General features: G+C 39.8%; 1 long non-coding RNA gene across 2 annotated transcripts; it reads left to right on the top strand.

Annotated features, from left to right (window-relative positions):
- Positions 1-1,828: 1,828 nt before the first annotated feature.
- On the top strand, positions 1,829-16,315 carry LOC104006343 (uncharacterized). Of its 2 annotated transcripts, none has more exons than XR_010157140.1 (3): positions 1,829-1,943; positions 2,077-2,307; positions 4,462-16,315. It is a non-coding gene; the product is annotated as an uncharacterized LOC104006343 (long non-coding RNA). The 2 variants fall into 2 exon arrangements; XR_001717468.4 differs by having other exon boundaries at positions 1,829-2,307; positions 4,462-10,406; positions 10,525-16,315.
- The last annotated feature ends 5,770 nt before the right edge of the window (positions 16,316-22,085 follow it).

Raw genomic sequence — 22,085 nt, 5'->3', positions numbered from 1 at the left:
ATATTTTCAGTAGAGACGGGATTTCGCCATGTTGGCCAGGCTGGTCTCAAACTCCTGACCTCAGGTGATCCACCCACCTCCGCCTCCCAAGATAGTTTTAATAGGTTATCTTTCTGGTATATTAGTGAGTAAGATTATAGGATTTTGAATTAAAGAGACCCAGGTTTGAATCTTAACTTTCAGAACGAACTCTTTGACCGTCAATAAATCATTTGAGCTTTTCAAGTTTTAGTTTCTTCCCCTGTAAAATGGTGATAAAAATACACATTTATAATGCTGTTTCAGAGCTTAAAAGAAAAAATAGAATTAGGAATTTCAGCCTCATGACAGATCCATAATTGATGTTCAAACAGTAACTATCATTAATATTAGTTAACTATTTATTTATTATTTCATTAAATAATATTTCTTTCTAAGGGAAGGAAGAACTTGGACAGAACACTGGGCCATTACTGCTTATTTTGATGGGATTATTGAATTTCAATCTTACTACCCGTTTGCCAATTAAAAAAGCAATCTTTCAGTCATTTTGACATATAGTGTAGTGATACAGTATAAGCATTTTTCTACTGTCAGAGGGCAACTCCTAACAGCCGGAAACAAACCTCTCTGCTCCAAGAAGGTCTTGCTGGCCATGAGGCCACATGCTCACTGCAGCTTGTTAGGGAAACCCGAGCTTGTTAACCTCATTGGATTTAGATAGCGCAATGGCAATGCTCCTCAACCTTTCTGTCATTATCACCCCACTAATGAGATATTTTAGACACTTCTCAGATCACTCCTATCTACATACAAATTCAGATATATACTCTGCATTTGTGTGTGTGTATGTATATATAGGGGTATATGTATCTATATGAGTGTGTATATTATATATAATATACTTATATACACACATATGTATCTATATATGCATATATACATATAAACAGATATACATATATATATATCTGTGCTTTATATGTAAAAAAGTAATTTTTAAAAAATTTCAATTCCCTTGGGACAGTATCACCCTGCAGAGGTATCCAGTTGATATGGTCAGCCTCTCTCCAAGATATAGCAACTTTGACTGAGTGGTGGCTGTAGGAAGAGATGAGTCAATGGCAAGTGCGGGGATCTCTATGAAAAGACTTTCTTAAAAGTTTAAGGACAAGTTAGGCACTCCCAGGCTTCCCAGGAGGGGGCAATGAAAATAGAAAGCAACTTGTGTGACCCATCTATTGCGCCTGAGAAGGATGGTGCCTTTTAATTAAACAAATTACCAAAAATGCTTAAAGGTTAAATGGAAGGTGTCTGAGCAAGATATGGACCTTATCAGCATGGTGCGTGGAGAAGTTCCTCTATGGCAGCATGTTGTGTGAACTTAGATTGCATAGACGTGGAGAGTAAAGATTGCTCTAGGGACCTTGGTAATAGAGAGAGACGATAATAATCTAGCAAGAGAAATAGAAGGAAAGCAAGAATTATCAAAAGTGCATACAATAGGATGGAGATGGGCGAAAAGATGACTGAGGCTAGAATCTGGAGCTGAATCCCTGAGAAACGTGTGCATTATTTATACACTAAGGAAGTCAGAAAGAATGTCCGGTTTAATAGAGAAGATGATGAATTTTAGCTATTCTCTTTTGATTTATTTATTTGAACTTCAGCACTTAATATATTTAAACATATCTGTGTACTTGTAAGCCACATTTTCCACTTAAAATAAAAATATTTAAATTATGTTTTAATCAATCAGGCTTAAAAGAGTGATGATCAATATTTTTATAATACTTTTCTTTATCCTTCAAAAATAGATATCTATTGTCACTTGAAATGTAATGTTTTAACATGCGTTTTCTTAGTAGAGAGGACCTCCAAGATGGTGGAACTGCATTTGTGGAATCATCCTAATGATTAGTGCTAATTAGACTTGTGATTTCACCATGATATCAGAGATCTAAGTAAGCAAAATTTCTTTGTAAAAATAATCATTTGTTTGTCTATAGTCAATATGTTTCTAATAGAAGCTGTCAGGATTGTTCAGGTCTGTTCTGAATGCAGGCTGTTTCCTTCCACATATGATAATAATCTCAGATGCCCCCACGGAGTAAAGAAAATTCTCTTCCACCACTGCACATTCATGAAAATCATGTCCTATGAGAGTCGACTAAAGAAGTTAGAAAGAAAATGTCCAGAGCAAAAGATAAACATGATGGACATAGTAGAGACATAAAAGCCTGGATCCACGTGCAGATCTTCCTTCTCAGAGCTGGGCAATGTGTGCTCTGGACTTACTCTGTTACCGTTAAGAACCCCGAGCAACGGGTAAGTCACAAAGCTGCTGTGGACTTCATTATACTGGGTTTCTTTGCTATAATCGTATTTTTTCTTCACTGTGGACCTATCTAATTGTATTTATTCCAGTGAAAATTTGGATTCAATGTAGTAGAAGTATTGCCATAGAAAGGTAAGTTCCTTATGTGAAGCAGTAGCAATTCAAAGATAGCTACTGCCAGAGCCTAAACTCAGGAAACCAGGCATGTGGTGCATAGATTAAAATAGAAAAATAATGTCAATCTCTTAGTTTGGCAACACATCTACTAGGAATTCATTCATTAATTACATAGACTCAAAATCTATTATGGTGTCACAAATCCACATGCGTTCTTTGGGTCCCCAGCTGCTAAACTAACTGCAGGATGCTGGCATGACGACTGGTTGTATTTTCAAGATGGCTTTCTGTGTTGCACTTTTCAGCAAAAGCCAGATGCTTTTGGTTTTGCTCATAGGATGGAATTCCAATCTGTTCAGTCTGACAAGGATATTCACACAACAGATGCAAAGAACTTAATCATAGCTCAAGGGAAAAAAAATATGGCTCTTACTGAATCTTGCTTAGCTCTCAACTTTCTCTTGGAATCCAGACTTGCCCAATCTCTGATATATGTGAAGGAATTTTTAAGTGCAGAGTAATTTGATGTAGGGACATTTCTTAAAATGATCTTGAGAAGATAAAAATACCTGATTTTATCAAATCCCTAGGGGAGATCACCATATCTCATCAGACAAAATTTATATTATTTTTGTCTTGATTTAAATAAATGAATTATATAAAATTTTAATAATATTCTTATTATGTTTCCACATGTTTCAGGATAAAGGAAAAATAAGCATCATTCTTTCCTTTCATTTAGGCTTCCACATTTAAATATTAAAAACTAAGAGTGACACAGATTTTCAATGGTAGCAATGGCTACCACTGAATCACAATGAGGTTCCAACATAATAGAACCCCTATTGAACCTCAATAGAGGCTCAATTGTATATATTATGTAATTTTATATATTACAAAATGCTTAATATTCTATTCCATAATTATTATTTCAACGTTTGCAGTATAATTTGAATTAGATATATTTTATTTCATTTAACTCAATTGTATTGGGGATCATCTATTTTATTCTTAAGTCTAGAGCATCTAATGTAGAGGCTTGTACAGACCAATGTGAGAGTGAAAATTTAATGAAATTAAAAGCCCCATATGAGATAAAATAATTGTAAGGAGGAAAGCATAAAATATGATTCTTGCCTTCAAGGATCTCACAGCCTTAAAGTGGGATGTGTCCATTCATGGTTCCTGAAGGGTCTTACTTATTAGTATAAGATTCATTTCTTACATCCTCCAGTCTCTCAGAGCCCAGACTACTAAACCTGGGCCCACAAGTTATATCCTGTAAAGGTTCTGTAAGTGTACAGTTTGTGAGCTAAGAATGATTTTTTACATTTTAAATCATTCTTTATAAAAACAAATACTATGCAACAGAGATCCACATGGCCTGAAAGGCTGAAAATATTTACTTCTATCTTTCACAAAAAAAGTTTCCTTCCTCCTGACTTTGATGATTAGGTTTACTGTTTATTACTTGATATGACACAGTTCCCTGTTCAGAATGTGTGCTAATTAACTTTATACGTTTGTGCTGATTCCAAAGCAAAGACAACAATCTTAACATTTGTCGATTAAAGGAACAAACAAACAAAAAAGTCGTTTTTTAAAATATGCCTTCCCAAAAGCAACACAACTCACTTCTTTCCACATAATATGGGCAAGATCCAATGGCCACACTTGGATGAGAGTGCTGGTGGATGCAGTCCCTGGCTGGACCACTAGGGGTGCTCTTCACTCTGGACAGAGGGCACAAGCCCCTGGGAAGCACCCAGCCTTCTCTGCACCTGTGTAATGGTAAACAAAAGGCCTGACTTCTGAGCAGCGATTTTCAATTAACAATGCATCAGATTTCACTCTATCCCAGCACCCCACTGAAACCTCCAGTGCAGATATTTTAATAAAATAAGACGCACAAGAATAGGGAAAATGAGAGACAAAAACCAACAAACAAAAACATGGGAGCAGAAGAAGAAATTGATTATGTGATAGCTGGCTTTAAAACCTGAGAAGACCAAATCTTGACCTTGCAGTGAGAATACAGAGGATTCTTCAAACAAGCCAGGAATTTTTGACCTTGCAGTGAGAATACAGAGGATTCTTCAAACAAGGCAGGAATGCCCATTCAACTTTCCCCAGTGGCTCTGCATAAGAGGAACCAACAGAGATCATTTCCTGAGACCTAAGGAGGCAAAAGCTAGGTGGCAACCAAAGATTTCAGAGGAGGAAGCAGGTAAGGTGCAGAGCTGCCAGGTGATTTCTCCCATTGACTATTTGTCTTTTTCCTTTCTTACTATCTTCTTTGTTTGCTTATTTTAGTAGTTGCTTCAGGATATATAGTAGTATATATCACAGGCACCCTTCAAGTGATATATTGCCCCTTCATATAGTACAAAATCCTCACAACAATATACTTCCATTTCTTTTCTCCTGGCCTTTAGTCCTCACTGTCTTCTGTTTTCATCCACATCTTCTTCCTGACTGTTGACTCTATTGAACACAGTGGCCCCAAGTCTGTCACCACATGCTGGGCTGTGAGATGTTGGTGCCCTCCAGCCAAAGGCCTCCAAGAGCTCACCTGCACTTAAGTAAGTTGGGTTTCTCGTTTGTCACCGTGAGGGAGTATACACACGCCATGGAGAATTGCCAGGTGTCCCAGTAAAGGGTGTCAGAAAGAACCTATTATAGGATGTGGGCTTTGCTTGGTGGTTTTGAAAGGATTTAGTGAAATAGGGAATTGGTCTCTGTTGGCTACAGTCAAGAAGGGAAGGTCATTCTATGATTGGTACCTCAATAAATCTTACCTATGGGAGGGCATTCTAGATGCTAAAGCAGTAATTAATAATAATAAAAAAAGCAGCCACTCATATTACCTGAGGAAGAGAGATTTTTGTATTTTGCAGCTCAGATGATATGCATGTTTTGTCTCTATTTAGGCATGATTCTGGAATGGTCTGTTTGCTATCTTTGTTGTCGTTGTGTCTTGATCTATCATAGTCACAGAGTGATCTTGTCTCATATTAATGTTCTGTGAAATCATTTATGTTCAACAGGAAAGCACCGAGGCACAGCCGTGAGTGCCACACCAGCTCATAAAAACACCAAGATCTGCCTGATAATGCCAGGGCATGCCTGGGTGTCAGGCGCTGCTCTGCTTTTCTGGGGAATCGCAGAGTTCTGGTATGAACTTCTCCACCAGCCCCCGAGCAGCCTAGCCTCAGCAGCAGATGTGCTTGGCTGCTCAGGTTGACTGATGGGAATCTCCTCCTATGTTCTTGTTTCCCTTTAGACCTTCATTTCTCCAGCTTCTCCCCTAATTGTGCCAATCTGATTTCTATAATGAATCCCTCATCCCATTACTCATAGTGGTACTGCTCCCCTAGTTAAACACTAACTGATACCAGGACTCAAATAAGAGACACAAATTAAGTTATATTTAAAAAGCAAATAGATCCCTGGGTCCCCTTCTTCACATCTGCACATTGAGAAGCTGTCCTTCTCAATCACAGCAGAATGATGGAGGTTCATGCTCTTGAAAAGGCAAAACAGAGGGTCTTTGGAATCTCAGAGATATTTGAGGGAAGAACAACTTTCTAGAAACAGGGGAATTATTTTAAAATATGTTAATTGAATGCTGAGGTCACTAGTCCCCTTTCTCTACTTTCCAAATTTTACACCCACACAAGTGCACCTGCTGGGTGGCAGGTGGGGGTGGCGACTCTAAACTCTGACCAAAGGTTGACAACAGGGGATCAACGTTTGAGGCTTAAAATGACCACAAATGATGAAAATCATTATGTCCATGTGATGAATTGATTCCACAATCACTAAGAATTTGTCTTCTTTATTCCTGGATAGAATTGTATTACCTTTATTCAGAGAATAGAAGTACTATTATTGTCTCTGAAATTACTTTGGCTGAAATAAATACAGCCACTCCAGCTATATTTTCATTTGCATTATCATGGTATACTTTTCCCTGTGGATTTTCATGGAAAATTTGATTTAATTTTTTTGCAAGTAGCATATCATTGAGTCTTACTTTTTAATTCGACTATTTTTTCCTTTAATTTCAGTGTTTCGACTGCTTACATTTAATATAATTATTGATATAGTTATCTTTGTCTGTCATATTTATTTTCCATTTTTCCCATCTACTGTTTGTCTTTTTCCTCCTTTACTACCTTCTGTGTTTGCTTATTTTAGTATCTGCTTTAGGATATATAGTAGTATACATCACAGACACACTTCAAGTTATATATTGCCCCTTCATATAGTACAAAAACCTCCCAACAGTGTTATTTATTTTCTCCTGGCCTTTATTCCATTGTTGTTATACACTTTAACTTTACCTACCTTATAAACTCTGTGCTATAATTTATTGCTTTATTTCTAAACAATCCATTATTCGAAGGAGAGATATAAATAACATTTTAAAATAATTTTACATATTTGTACATGTGGTTACCATTTCTAGTGCTTTCAATTGATTTGGTTGATACATCCACCTGATATCATTTTATTTTTGCCAGAAGAAGTTTTATTAACATTTCTTGAACCCAACTGAGTCGGAGACCAGAGTGGCTCTGTCTGTCACACTTGGAGAAACTATTAAGGGCTATTCATACCTGCTCACTTCCTCAACTGCTCTGTAAATTGAATAACCAAGCCAGAGAGTCAGAGACCAGTTGTCATGTCAGGATTACTTGTATCTCTCTTCTTTATAATGAGTGGGAATTTGGGACTAATTCGCTTTAACACTTGGTGTGTTTTACACATTGAAAAATCACAGGAAAATGCTTTTCTAAAATATTTAAACTTTATGAACACTGATTTCTAAATAAAAAATACCTGGAACTTTTTCTTTAAATTATTTCTTATATTTTATGTAGTGGCTTGAAATAGATCAAAGGAAGGATGCTAGATGTAGATATTTTATAAATTTTAACAGTACAGGAAATTGGACTCTTTATTTCCATTTGAATCCATATTTTGTGAAAACCCTCCACCTAGAAAGACCTCCCCAGTTTCATCTGTCCCTCTGTCTTGGCCAACTTGTTCCTTCTCTGTCCCTTCCCCTGCCTTGAGCTCCGAGGTGCTTCCTGGACTGGCTGGGCCCCTTGCTCCTCACTGCACATCTTAATATTTCTCTTCCTCCTTGTGCTCTCTCCAACCACTGCAGCAAATAGTGTCTATGCTGCCTCTATTTTGCATTCTATTCAGCTTAGCTTCTATTTATTTGCTACTTGAACTACTCACTAATTGTGCATAAAGTGTACACTTTGCAACTCAATAGGCTATCAATGGCTGTGTTCCCCCGCCGTGCCCCAGCACCCACCTGGTGAGGAGGAGGAAGGGAAGATAAGGAGCTAACCCAGTGGGAGTTTCTGCAAGGAGCAGGCATCTGGCAAAGGTGTATCTTTCACCTGAAGTTCCCGGGGAAAGTTCAAAGCAGGAGTAAACAGAGAATGGAGCACCAGGTGGGAAGCCGAGCTCAGTAAGGTACAGAAAGAAGCCTGATTGCCAACGGAAGGGTCAAGGGCAGGGATGGACGCTTATGTGCAGAACCAGCACCTGGAGGTCATGAGATCAAGACCTGGGTGACGAAATGTGATGCAGGTTGAGCCCTCAGGCTGTCACACCTGATATTTGGCTTTAAAAAGTCTATGTGGGTGTGGGTGTTAATTACCTCATTAGTGTCCTGTGACTGCTATATTAATCACCACAAATGTGGTTACTGAATTCAACGTAAATATATATACTCTCACAGGTATGGAGACCAGAAGTCTGCAGTTAAGGTATGGGCAGGTCTGTTTCTTCTAGGGACTCTGAAGGAGAATCTACTCCATGCCTCCTTGCAACCCGTGGCACTCTTTGGCTTACAGAAGCATCACTCCAAATTCTGCCTCCATCTTCCCATGGCCTTCTTCTCCAGATTTAGGCCTGTCCTAATCCTGGACAATCATATCTTGAGATCCTTAAAAGTGCATCTGCAAAGAACCTTTTTTCCAAAGTCGTCTTCTCAGGGTTAGAACTTGGACATATCTTTTTTGGGGGTACCATCATTCAACTCAAAACCATTATACAATTTGAGACAGTGTTCTAAACATGTATGAATGCACTTAATTCCTATACCAATTCCACATTAAAGTATGTGTCAGTATTATGACCACTTTACAAACCAGGAATCTGAGGTGAGGAAGGAATAAGTAATCTTTCCAAACCCCCATAGCTGTCAGTGTCAGGGCTGCACCTGAACCCAGGTAGGCAAATCCCACAGTTCACATGCTTTATCACTGTGCTTTAGAAATGGCTGAGCCTCTGTTTCTTCACCTGTGAAATGGAGACAGTGACAGTACACATTTAATAGGGTTTCTGTGAGATTACGTGTGCCCCAGCATGGACAGCCACTACAGATTTAACTACTGATACTAACACGAGAGTGAAGCAGCTGGGGCAGGTCCTGCAAAATTCCAGCAACATTTGACTTTGACGGGCTCACAGGTATGGTGCAGAGGAGAGCTGGCTGTGCTGAAGGGGCCAGACACAGGGGCCACTGGAATAGAAGCTTCTCAAAGGTGGCGAAGATGCTTTTTATGCTTGTTGCCACCACCCAGAATGATGTTAACCATGAGGTATGTGCTCAGTGAAAGGGTGTGGAGTGAATGAATGAGTGACAGTACATTTTTTGGAAGCAGGCACTATAATAATCATTTCTTCTGTACCTCCTTTTCCTAACTGATCTCTGCCTCTCCAAGGCTAAGAATAGTGCTAGTCATAGATAGTAATTTATTTATGCGGTCCTTGACCTCTCCATCATCTCTTAGCCTTAGATGGAAAATCTTACAAGAGAATGAAGCTCCTGGAGAAGAAATGGTGAGAGAAGACCTCCAGGATCTTCAGAAATGTTGAGACACAGGGATGTGGTGAAAAGAACATGGGGGAAGAGCATGGGCATGGTGGTGGGGGTCAGAGCAGGACTTGGTGAACACAACTCATGGAGTGCTTGATCTGTTGATCTGTGCCAGGCAGTGGGCTAGATTGTAAAAATAAGACCAATGATAAAAATTGATATATATATAGAGAGAGAGAGAGACAATGACTGATATATAATCAATACATGATGGATAGATAAATAGACATAAGTAGATAGATAGCTTTAATTCTTACTGTGCCACTTAATATCTATAGAAACTTGCATGAGTTATAATAACAATTTAAGCCTCCATTTCTAGATAAAATTAAGTTACTTAAATGCTTAACTCGTAGGGTTTCTGTGATAACTAAATAATAAATCTTGCATATATATGCATGTGTATGTCGGTGTGAGTACGAATATATATACAGAGAGAGAAACAGACAGAGACAAGGACAAAGAGACAGAGAAGAGAGAGCCAGAGAGATTGGAGGGCACACAGGTGAGCTTGGTACCAAATAGATCATTTTGCCTTCCTTTTCTTCTCAGCTCCTGAAATACTCTGTTTCTGAAATACAATGCAGTGATAACTACTGTTTATCCTTTTTTATTTTTTTTGTCATGTAAGTCCAAGATTCCTTTATAGAAAACTCTCAACCTATGGCATCAATTTTGGACCAAGACGTGGCCATCTGCCTTCCTAAATGCCCCTAAATGACAGCTGAGCTCTTCAATAGCCTTCATTGCTCCTGATCTTTCACCCCTGCAGGGAAGCGTCTGGCAGCACACTCAATGTCCAATGCCCACTGGGCTGACCCAGAAGCAAATTTTGTGTCAGCTCCTCCAGCCCACCATGGATCATCCTGGGAGCTGTCTTCAGATGGTAATTATTCTCAGCTGAAGCCATGGCCCCATTAAAGACAGAACACTGGAGATGAAAAGTCCCAGATTCCATTAGCAGTCTCTACTTCAGACATGAACTCTGGGACTTGATGCCTCTGATGTGTCTCTTCATGTTGCTTCCACAGGCTTAATGATGCCTTTAGCATCTCTCACCTGAAGGTATCGCTCATTATCTCACTGAGATGCACGGCCATATTTCAGTTAATGAAGTTCATTTGCTAGTTTATAAATGAAACACAATTAATAAAATAAGTCAAGCATGTCTTACTTTTTTCAGGTCAACATTGAAATGAGAACTATTTTGACTGATCTGCTCGGAATAAAATGAGAAAAACAGTTCATGCTGAACTACACATATGTGGAGGCGATGAACATATGTTTCTAATTTTGAGCTGAGAGAAAAGCAAAAATAAACAAATTTAACAAATCTTAGTTCTTGACAACCACTCACAGAATAGTTCAGCTAAGAAATAAACATTTGGTTCAGGGAATAAAGAAACTGCCTGGCTCGGTGTGGAAATGACACTTCTAGACTCAGAGTTTCATGACTACAGTGAGCTCATTTCTTCTGTAATTAGGGTCAAGACTTGAACTTTTCCTGTGGATTTTCCCATCAGAAGACTGGTGCCATTTATCCATGTAGGTGAGCACTATAAGGACATTGCTTCATATCACGCTTCAAGAGTGATGAGTTTCACAAGGAGATTGCATGTCTCCTCAGAGCCGGCCCGTCTGTATGTGATCAGGTGGGAGAATTTGCTTCAGTAAGTGGAGTGTGATGGGACAGGGGTGTTAAGTGCCCCCTGAGGAAGTGTTGGCTCTAAGAAGAGAAGAAGTTTGGCCACGATGATGCTTGGCCTCTTTTCCAGCCATGTCTCAGTCAACCCTAGCTGCTGGGAAAAGTACCACCGACTGGTAAACAGCAAACATTTATTTCTCGCAGTTCCGGAGACTGGAAGTCTGAGATCAGAGTGCCAGCGTGGTCAGCTTCTGGTGAAGACCCTCTTGTGCCCCACATGGCAGAGAGAAAGTGAGCTGACTCCATGTCCTCTTTTCGTAAGGGCACTCATCCACTCATGAGGCTCCACTCTCATGACCTAATTACCTCCCAAAGGCCCCACCTCCAAGTATTATCACATGGGGGATTCGATTTCAACATATGAGTTTTGGGGGACACAAACTTTCAGTCTGCAACGAGACAGGATTGTCTTACTATGATCAGACTGTGGGTGATTTACTTCGTTTCTTGACACATCTGTTTTTATTCTTAAGCCTGTATACATAGATAGTACTTACTGTTTTACAAGAATCCAGTTTTTCCTTGCATGGTAATTTATTTTAAAAAACACTGTTTTAAGGTTTCTGTGATGAGCTAAAGGCATCTAACTGAATCCAGAATATACTGTCAACTTTAGTGTCTCAGGTCGTGTGTTGTGAAGGAAAAGGTGCCACATGCTTGACACCTTGACGTTTGAGGTCTTGGTGCAACCTCAAACTCAACATGTGAATCCCAAGGGAGTATCTTCCTCTCCAAAGGCCTCTGCTTCCCCATCTTTTTTTTTTTTTTTTCTGAGACAGAGTCTCGCTGTGTCACCCAGGCTGGAGTGCAGTGGCGCAATCTCATCCTGCTGCAACCTCCATCTCCCAGGTTCAAGTGATTCTCCTGCCTCAGCCTCCTGAGTAGATGGGGTTACAGGTGCGTGCCACTATGCCCAGCTAATTTTTGTATTTTTAGTAGACACGGGGTTTCACCATGTTAGTCAGGCTGGTCTCGAACTCCTGACCTTGTGATCCACCTGCCTTGGCCTCCCAAAGTGCTGGGATTACAGGCGTGAACCACTGTGCCCAGACTTCCCTATCTTTAAATGAGCCGATTGAGGATGATCCCTGGGATTTATCCAAACCTACACGTTTTGGGGGTTGATGAGAGTGAGGGTGGAATGTCTGTCCCTCCTGGACAGAATCCTAACAACTCTTCAGCAAATCAGTGAACTTGAATCCATGCAGAGGCCTGTTTCTAGGGAGAATGCCTCGGCCAGCTGACCACAGGGATCACAGCCCTTAGACTTCCTCAGATGTGAGGGAGGGGTTCAGTGATCCTGCCTGTCAGCTCCCAGGTTCACAAGTACAGCCACAATATAGATAATCAACTGCTTGTCTTCTCAGCCCTGGGAAAAGTGTGCGTGTCTCTTTACAGCAAGTTGTATCAGCAAGACTGCCGTATCAGGGGTTGCGCAATCCTCAATTTAACATGAGGAAGAATTTACTCTCTGTCAGAGTTGCACATTCTGCTCCAAGAAGCCGCTCACCGTGGGTTCCAGCACAGGCCAGATGAGGAAGAGAAGCTTCCCACTCTGAGGGGTGAAGTCCCGAGTCCTGTGGTGCCCACAGAGAGGTACTTAGGCCAGCAGCATGGGCATCATGAGGGTGCTTGGTGGAAATCCCCACACTTAGGCCAACACAGTCAGCCTCTGTGTTGTATGAGGTCCCCTGTGCACAGTGGAGCGTGATAATTGCTGGGGAATGAGGAGGAGCCTCATGGTCACTGCCACCAATGTCATCTGTTGCCCAGGAGCTGAGGCAGGAGGGAAGACCTGGAGCTGAGACCTCCAGAGGCTGCTCCACAGAGGGGACGGGGATGATAGCTTTCTTTCATGCTCCATTTTCACCCCAACTGGGCTCTTGCTCAGTGTCCCACCCTGTGGTGCTGCCTCAACCTGACCAAACTGCCTCAGGTGCTGCCTCAGCACCTGACGGGCTCCCCAGAGTCACAGTTCACCCAGATGCAGCCACTTTCCTCCTGTACCACCTTCCCTCTGAGGCCATCTCCATGGTTCCCATCACAAGGGCCTGGCACACTCTCTCTGCCTCTCTATTCTAGTGCCCCACTCCTCTGAGACCCAGGACATTTCATGAATCCCCCTCGTCCTGTCTGCAGCTGCACGGGGACCCCTGCCTGAGGTTTGCCATTGTCCTGGGCCACTCATGGGCTGTGGATGTGGATTCTCCACTTCTAGGTCCTAGATCATAAAGGGGCCTCCAGTGCATCCTCCCAGGGGGCTAAGACATAGCAGACAGGGTCCCCCAAGTTCACTTTGTGGTCCTAGATACAGGATGTGTAGCAGGTGGGAGGAACAACTGAGACAAGGCCAGAGGGCAGTGACTTCTGCCAGGGACTGGGTCTGGCTCTTCCCCAGGTGCATCACACATGGACTGCCTTCCTTGAAGACACTGATATCATAACAAGAGCATGGATGAGGCCAACCTCATTCACATATCCACTGTGTCATATCTTCGTGAATAACTGTCTAAGCAGGGTAAGTGAAGGAGTTACTTTACAGAGAGATTGCTGCCTAAAAGGTCTTTGATTCTCCATTAAGTTTTCAGTCCTTCAAGTGAATAGTGGCCTATTAGGAGACTTTGCTGATGGGGTTCATTTCCGACACTGCAGTGGGCACCTGTTTTCTCAGAGTCCAGGTTTGAGTGTGCAGGTGTGTGTGTGCCTGTGGCCCTGGGGGAGGCTGGGGGTACACTGACGCAGATGCTGGACACAGGGGATCCCCCTCATGGTTTGGACAAGCCTGGAGACTCATTATAAAGCAGTACAAGTGATCTACTTTCCCAGAGTGGGGATCTTTCTCTTTCTTCCTGTACCCCCACAAGGTAGTTAGGAAGGACCCACCTCCCACCATGCCCTCAGATTGAAAAAGTCTCAGTTCTCTGTGGCTGAGTCACATTCTGACTTGCACAGCAGTTTTAAAGTCATCACAATGACCCTACTGGCTGAAAGTTATTATCAAAATTCCAAGTCATACTTAGTTAACAACTAAGTAATTTTCAGTATGCAATCTACAGGCTTGTCATTATTCCTGTAGGTGCTGTCTCCTGAGGCTGTTTAAATTTCTGGTAGTTTCTGGTAATTTCAAAATCTCAGGAGCCATTTGTTTTCACAGAGATTCAGTTGACTTTTTAATTATAGTTTAAAGCAAAGCTGTGGTTAAAAAGTAAGTTATACGTAATAGAAACATGAGAACTAATACAGAGAATTATCTACTAATGCATCGGTAATATTGATCCAGTTTGATATCTGACAGCTGAGGGGTCTTGTTTATCTGGCTCGGAAAAACTAATTCCACTGTAAATACACAGTGGGATATGTGAGACATTGTTGTAACTCCCACTTCCTTTTCAAATTGAGAAAAAAAAATAAGTGTGAACTTTGGCCTATGTGGCATTCTATAAGCACATTTTCTGACATAAAACATAGCACAAAGTTTGGCTTTTTGGCTTTTAGCAATGTGGAGTTTTTATTGTCTTAAATCCCACTCACTAGCGAACTTGGCAATAATTTCAGTCTTGCCATGGGCCATCAACTGAGTACCTGAGGAGGCTCTTTCTCAAGAAATCCCACGTGAGCTTTGTGAGTCTCATGTCTACTCCAACTCCTTTTTCCCCTTTGCCTTAAGTTTTCCTGAGTGCTCCCACTTAGTTCAGCTGAATTACTGTTCACAATTCACTTGCACAAAGTCACCATAGCTCATATTAGTGAGAGCGACCTTCCAACCCATCATTCCAGCCCTGCAGTGCAGCTCCTACTCAAAGGGCTGGGACAAGCTTCCTTGGAGAAATTCTAACGCAACCCTGGAGACGAACGTCATGGGAATCTCAGTAGGAAGGAACACTTGTACAGAACTGTCATTTAAAAGGAATGAGTTTCACCATTGTGTTTTTCATGCAATCCCACCACTGAAACTACTGACATGATGGGTCACAGTTGGCTCACGTTGCTTTCACGGAAGTGAGGGTGGAACCTGCAACAGTTCAGTAAACTGTGTTTGTTAGCACTGGTGAATCTACACGCGTCTACAGCAACCTCAATTCTCGCCTCCTCAGAAGAAAGAATTTGACCAAGGAACGTAAGGTAGAGGGAGAGACTGAAGCAAGTTTTAAAGCAGGAGTGAAAGTTTATTAAAAGGTTTTAGAGCAGGAACAAAAGGAAGTAAGGTACACTTGGAAGAGGGCCAAGTGGGCAACTTGAGAGATCCAAGTACATAGGTTGCTTTGACTTGGGGTTTTATACATTGGCATCCTTCCGGGGTCTTGTGTCCATTCTCCCCTGATTCTTTCATCGCAGTGGGCTGTCGGTATGTGCAGTGACCTGCCAGCACTTGGGAGGGGCCGCATGCGCAGTGTGATTACTGGAGTTGTGAACATACTCACTTGAGGCATTTTCCCTTGCCAGCTGAATGTTCCTAGAGGAAGATCATATAGCAGTCAGATGCCACCATTTTTGCCTCTCAGTGTGTATACTTGAGCCCACTCGTCCAACTCCTGAGATATTATTAGGAAGCTGCTGATCACCAGTTTCAGGCTTTTCTATCTGTTAGGAAACTGCCTCTCCCTGGTGCCAACTACAACCAATTATTATTTTAAAGAGACAGTTTAACAACCACCTGACCATCACTGGATGGTCTCCTGACAATACTGTTGTGGGGCCCTCTTCTGCCCTGCTCATGTTTGCCTAATTACCTACTGTAACACATTCTGAAGCTTCCTAGGTGGGAGGACATTTCCTACCTGCTTCCCCTAAATAAGCTACTGCTGGAAAGATGCAAGATACTCCGAAAATAACAAGGCTTGGTAGTTAACTAGTAGCCCGTTGAGATTTTCTCATTACATGGTGGAACCAATCATTGTGTAATTGAGGCACAAGATCACCTTTCAGCCATCACAGGAGCATACACGCCCCACCATGTGGCAATGGCACAGATCTCTGAGCCCTCCTGTACTGTAAAATTAAGCTTATGTTTGTAAGAACTACTGGAGGTTCTAAATGTAGACACTAACTTGCGCCCCTTCCACATCTTGTGTTCAACGTTCATTCTTATTTTGTCTGTACATGATCTAAAGTGTAAACTGGACCACTAACATCTACTTTGAATGACGTTGTTTCAAAAGTAGGCAAGGTTCTGAAAAATCTTTTCTGATTAAAATAAAAATGAATAAGAGGACTTGATGTGCAATGTCCAAGACAAATAAAACTATGTGATAAAATTTGTATGAAAATAAAATGCTTTTTTCACTTTGGGTTTGTGTCATGATTTGATTCTATTTTGAAATATTTTAATGGTATATAATAAATTAAGTTATCCATTTGATTATAAGAGCACTGGTTTCTAAGTTGTGTTATTAGGTCTCATTTATTTCAGAATTTTTCACTTGTCGATTTTTAGTGAGGCCCACAATAGCCTCCAAGATTGAGAAGCAGAAGTGAACTTTTATTTAATAGGTCTGAGTTTGCAGTTATAGAATTGATTGTAGTAGTTCATCTTTGTCAGCCTGTGAGAGGGTGAGAAAAGAGGTTACATGGCAATAATAAAGGTTAATCAATTCATTAAATTGAAAACATGGGTCTGACTGCTTCACCTTCGACATTGTGCTCAGTGCAAGGCGGGAAATGTGAGGGTCACCAGCATCACCCCAGGAGAACTTCTTCATCTAATAGCAAAGAAAGACTTTTAAAAAAAGTTAACAAAGGATTGTAAGTGCAGTGATAGCTCAGTGTATATATTATATAGATATATATAAAAAAACACCTGGATCAGAGCATCCGACTCCATCAGAGGCCAAGAAAGGCAGAGAAAACTAAGATGTTAGAAAGTGTTGCCATTATTTCATCAAGTGGAAAGAGGCTAAAATTTTAAACTTCATCTGGTAGGCATTGAGATTCCTATGATAGGTTTTAATCAAAGAAGCAATCAGGTAAATACTAATATTTCTGCAGTCAAATAATTACTGCGGGACTTACTTTGACTTCAGATTAGGGAAGACTACTCGAAAGATATTCACCGTGTTGTTCTACAATAGTGCCATACTTCAGCCATTTATGTTTATATCTTTAATCCATCTGGAAGCGTTGTTTTTCAGATTTAGTCTGATTAATGATCTAGTTTTCTTTTCCCTACAGGGTAACTCAAATTTTCCATTATCACAGTCTGTCCACAGTATGAGTCCATTTCTCTATTCCTTTACAGCAAGGTTTTTCAACTTCAGAATAACTGACAATTGGACTAGATAATTCTTGGTTGTTACAGATATCCTGTGTTTTACAGTATTAAAGAGCACCCCAGCCTCCATCAACCACACGCGCACCCTCCCCAGTCTTGTGACGTGAAAAATGTCTCCAAACTTCCAAATGTCCCATGAAGGATAAAATTGCTTCTGGCTGAGAACCACTGCTTTCAGGGTACTTTTCAGCCTTTATTACTGTGGCTTGAAAGTTACTTTCTAGAAGATTGGAGGGATATCTCTTGTCTTCCTTTACAGAATTATCTTAGCGATTTGGAGACTTTCTTATATTTACATATATTTTTGAAATATTTTGTCCAATACTCATCAAATATCACTGGGTTATTAATGGACATATTAAATATCTTACTAATTTGGGGAATATAGACATATTTATAATGTTATGTTCCTCCAGTTAGTCATTCTTTTGTGACTTTTACAATTTATTCATAAATAATTCTATCTCTAAATTAATCCCATGTGGGTTATAGACTAATACTAAAGCAAATAGTGTCTTAGTTTCCTCTGGTATTTCCTATTACTTTTTCTGGAAAGTTATGGATTTATGTTTTGACTTTTACGTAGCCATTTTATACTCACTTTTAGACCATAAGCTTGTCAATGATTATTTTGAATTTTTGTTATTAAAAGTATTTTATATATTAATATAGTACCAGCACACGATGAAAATTATCTCTTCTTCCTAATTCTTATACTGCTTATTAATGTTTCTTGTTGCAATGTCATAAAGAAAATTTCTCTAACATGTAAAACCTAATAGAGTTAGCTACATTAAGTTAAAGAAGATACAAGAAAGAAGAGACAGGCGACCAAACAGGAAAGTATATTTTTATCCTACATAAACCAAAATGGTGGTTTGTTTAGGAACAGGGGTCTGCAGACTTTTGAAAGGGCAACACAGTAAATAACCTAGGCTTGTGATCATACTGTCCATGTTGTAACTAATCAGCTTTACCATTGTAGCTTGAAAGCAGCTGTAGACAAGATGGAACTGAACTGATATCGTTCCAATCAAACTTTGTTTACAAAAACAGGTTTGGCTCGCAAGTTGTAGACTGTTGAATCCTGATCTAGAACATGTTAATGACCACCAAAAATCAACATAAAAAGGAGTCATAACCAAGTAGATACATCATCTTGGATGATGTATCCAAGGGAATTTTGGGGGTAAGGAATCCTGAATTCTTGATACCACAGGTGAATTGCACAACTTTATTAATTCTAAGAAAAGACTTTATTTGATTTAGAGATATTACTTCATACCATCTCAATGCTAAAAGTTTATAGTCAGACACCAGACAGTGGCATGGCAGTTATGTAAACAACATTTTAGTGGGAGTGAAAACTGACAGTGTACTTTTGAATAATTTTTTTGCCTTTTTATTTTTTTATTTTTTATTAAAAAAATTTTTTATTATACTTTAAGTTCTGGGATACATGTGCAGAATGTGCAGGTTTGTCACATAGATATACGTGTGCCATGGTGGTTTGTGTGCACCCATCAACCCGTCATCTACATTAGGTATTTCTCCTAATTCTATCCGTCCCCTAGTCCCCCACCCCACAACAGGCCCCAGTGTGAGACGTTCCCCTTCCTGTGTCCATGTGTTCTTATTGTTCAACTTTCACTTGTGAGTGAGAACATGTCGTGTTTGGTTTTCTGTTCTTGTCTTAGTTTGCTGAGAATGATGGTTTCCAGCTTCATCCATGTCCCCGCAAAGGACATGAACTCATCCTTTCTTATGGCCGCATAGTATTCCACAGTGTATATATGCCACATTTTCTTTATCCAGTCTGTCATTGATGAGCATTTGGGTTGGTTCCAAGTCTTTGCTATTGTGAACAGTGCTGCAATAAACATACGTGTCCATGTGTCTTTATAATAGAATGATTTATAAACCTTTCAGTATGTGCCCAGAAATGGGATTGCTGGGTCAAATGATATTTCTGGTTCTAGATCCTTGAGGAGTCACCACACTGTCTTCCACAGTGGTTGAACTAATTTACACTCCCACCAACAGTGTAAAATGTTCCTATTTCTCCACATCCTCTCCAGCATCTGTTGTTTCCTGATTTTTAATGATTGCCATTCTGTTTTTGTGTTTGTTTTTTTGTTTGTTTGTTTTGAGATGAGTGAGAAGGAGTCTCACTCTTTTGCCAGGCTGGAGTGCACTGGTGTGTAATGACCGACATTCTAACCGATGTGAGATGGTATCTCATTATGGTTTTGATTTGCGTTTCTCTAATGACCAGTAATGATGAACTTTTTTTAAATTAATTAATTAGTTTATTTTTTAGTAGAGGCAGCATTTCACCATGTTGGCCAGATTCGTCTCAATCTCCTGACCTTATGATCCACGCCCTCAGCCTCCCAAAGTGCTGGGATTACAGGCGTGAGCCACCGTGCCCAGCTGATGAGATTTTTTTCATATGTTTGTGGGCCTCATAAATGTCTTCTTATGAAAAGTGTCTATTCATATCCTTCACCCACTTTTTGATGGCGTTCTTTGTTTTTTTTCTTGTAAATTTGTTTAAGTTCTTTATAGATTCTGGATATCAGCCCTTTGTCAGATGGATAGCTTGAAAAAATTTCCTCCCATTCTGTATGTTGCCTGTTCACTCTAATGACAGTTTCTTTTGCTGTGCAGAAGCTCTTTAGTTTAATTAGATTTCATTTGTCAATTTTGGCTTCTGTTGCCATTGCTTTTGGTGTTTTAGTCATGAAGTCTTTGTCCATGCCTATGATCTGAATGGCATTGCCTAGATTTTCTTCTAGGGTTTTTATGGTTTTAGTTCTTATGTTTAAGTCTTTAATTCATTAATCCATCTTGAGTTAATTTTTATATAAGGTGTAAGGAAGGGGTCCAGTTTCAGTTTTCTGCATATGGCTAGCCAGTTTTCCCAACACCATTTATTAAATATGGAATCCTTTCCCCATTGCATGTTTTTGTCGGGTTTGTCAAAGATCAGATGGTTGTAGATGTGTAGCATTATTTCTGAGGCCTCTGTTCTATTCCATTGGTCTATATATCTGTTTTGTTACCAGTACCATGCTGTTTTGGTTACTGTAGCCTTGTAGTATAGTTTGAAGTCAGGTAGCTTGATGCCTCCAGCTTTGTTCTTTTTGCTTAGGATTGTCTTGGCTATATGGGTTCTTTTTTGGTTCCATATGAAATTTAAAATAGATTTTTCTAATTCTGTGAAGAAAATCAATGGTGGCTTGACAGGGATAGCATTGAATCTATAAATTAATTTGGGCTGCATGACCTTTTTCACAATATTGATTCTTCCTATCCATGAGCATGGAATGTTTTTCCATTTGTTTGTGTCCTCTCTTATTTCCTTGAGCAGTGTTTGGTAGTTTTTTGTTTGTTTGTTTGTTTGTTTGTTTGTTTGTTTTTGAAAAGGTCCTTCACATCCCCTGTAAGTTGTATTCCTAGGTATTTTACTCTCTTAGTAGCAATTATGAATGGGGGTTCACACATGATTTGGCTCTCGGTTTGTATATTATTGGTGTATAGGAATGCTTGTGATTTTTGCACATAGATTTTGTATCCTGAGACTTTGCTGAAGTTGCTTATCAGCTAAAGGACATTTTGTGCTGAGATGATGGGGTTTTCTAAATATACAATCGTGTCATCTACAAACAGAGACAATTTGACTTCCTCTCTTCATATTTGAATACACTTTATTTCTTTCTCTTGCCGATTGCCCTGGCCAGAACTTTCAATACTATGTTGAAAGAGAGGACATCTTTGTCTTGTGCCAGTTTTCAAAGGGAGTGCTTCCAGCTTTTGCTCATTCAGTATGATATTGACTGTGGCTTGTCATAAATAGCTCTTATTATTTTGAGATACATTCCATCAATACCTAGTTTATTGAGAGTATTTTGCATAAAGTGGTGTTGAATTTTGAAAAATATTTTAAAGTATTTATTGAAATAGAATACATGTATCACTGAAATCCAATATTTCTACCCCAGGATTATGCTCTAAAATCTATTGTTGCATGTAAAAAGATGCTATAAAAAATGACTTTAATGAATCTACAATAGATGTAAATCAAAATTGCCCAGTTCAAATGAGATGTACAGTTACTCTATCCAAAATAAGTCTCACAGAAGTATGTGGAGAGTTGTAGAAGACTGTCTCTTGTAGATTATTGTTGTAATTGCAAAAACAAAATCTCATATCTAAAAAAGATATTCATAGAGTCTGGGTGAAATGGCTCACATCTATAATCTCTTTTGGAAGACCAAGGCAGAAGGATCACTTGAAGTCAGGAGTTCAAGACTAGACTGGACAACATAGTGAGATCCCATCTTTACAAAAAATAATATAAATAATTTTTTAAGTTAGCCAGGCATAGTGGCTCACACCTGTAGTCCCAGTTGCTCAAGAATCTGAGACAGGGGGATCACTTGAGCCCAGGATTTCACGGGTTGCAATGAGCTATGATTATGCCACTTCACTCCAGCCTGGGTGCCAGAACAAAACCTTGCTTCCAAAAGAAAAAAAGGAATCTTGGTAGAAAATTATATTGGAAATAACAAGTGGATACAAATCCTGAGTGTCTTCCTGGCATCAATCCGAAACCAAATACTGTTGCTTCCCTCAATAAATGTTAGTATACGTACATTCTACAAATTAGTTTAAATTTTGTTGGAGCTATTTATATTTCAAACTTCTGCAAAAATTCAAACCAACAAATTATACCTCATTAATTTGCTTTCAGCTCTAAAACTGATTG

This window comes from Pan troglodytes, chromosome 4 (genome assembly GCF_028858775.2).
Source record: "Pan troglodytes isolate AG18354 chromosome 4, NHGRI_mPanTro3-v2.0_pri, whole genome shotgun sequence".
Classification (NCBI taxonomy): Eukaryota; Metazoa; Chordata; class Mammalia; order Primates; family Hominidae; genus Pan; species Pan troglodytes.
The sequence above is the reverse complement of the archived record's forward strand: the minus strand, read 5'-3'. Positions and strand labels throughout refer to the sequence as shown.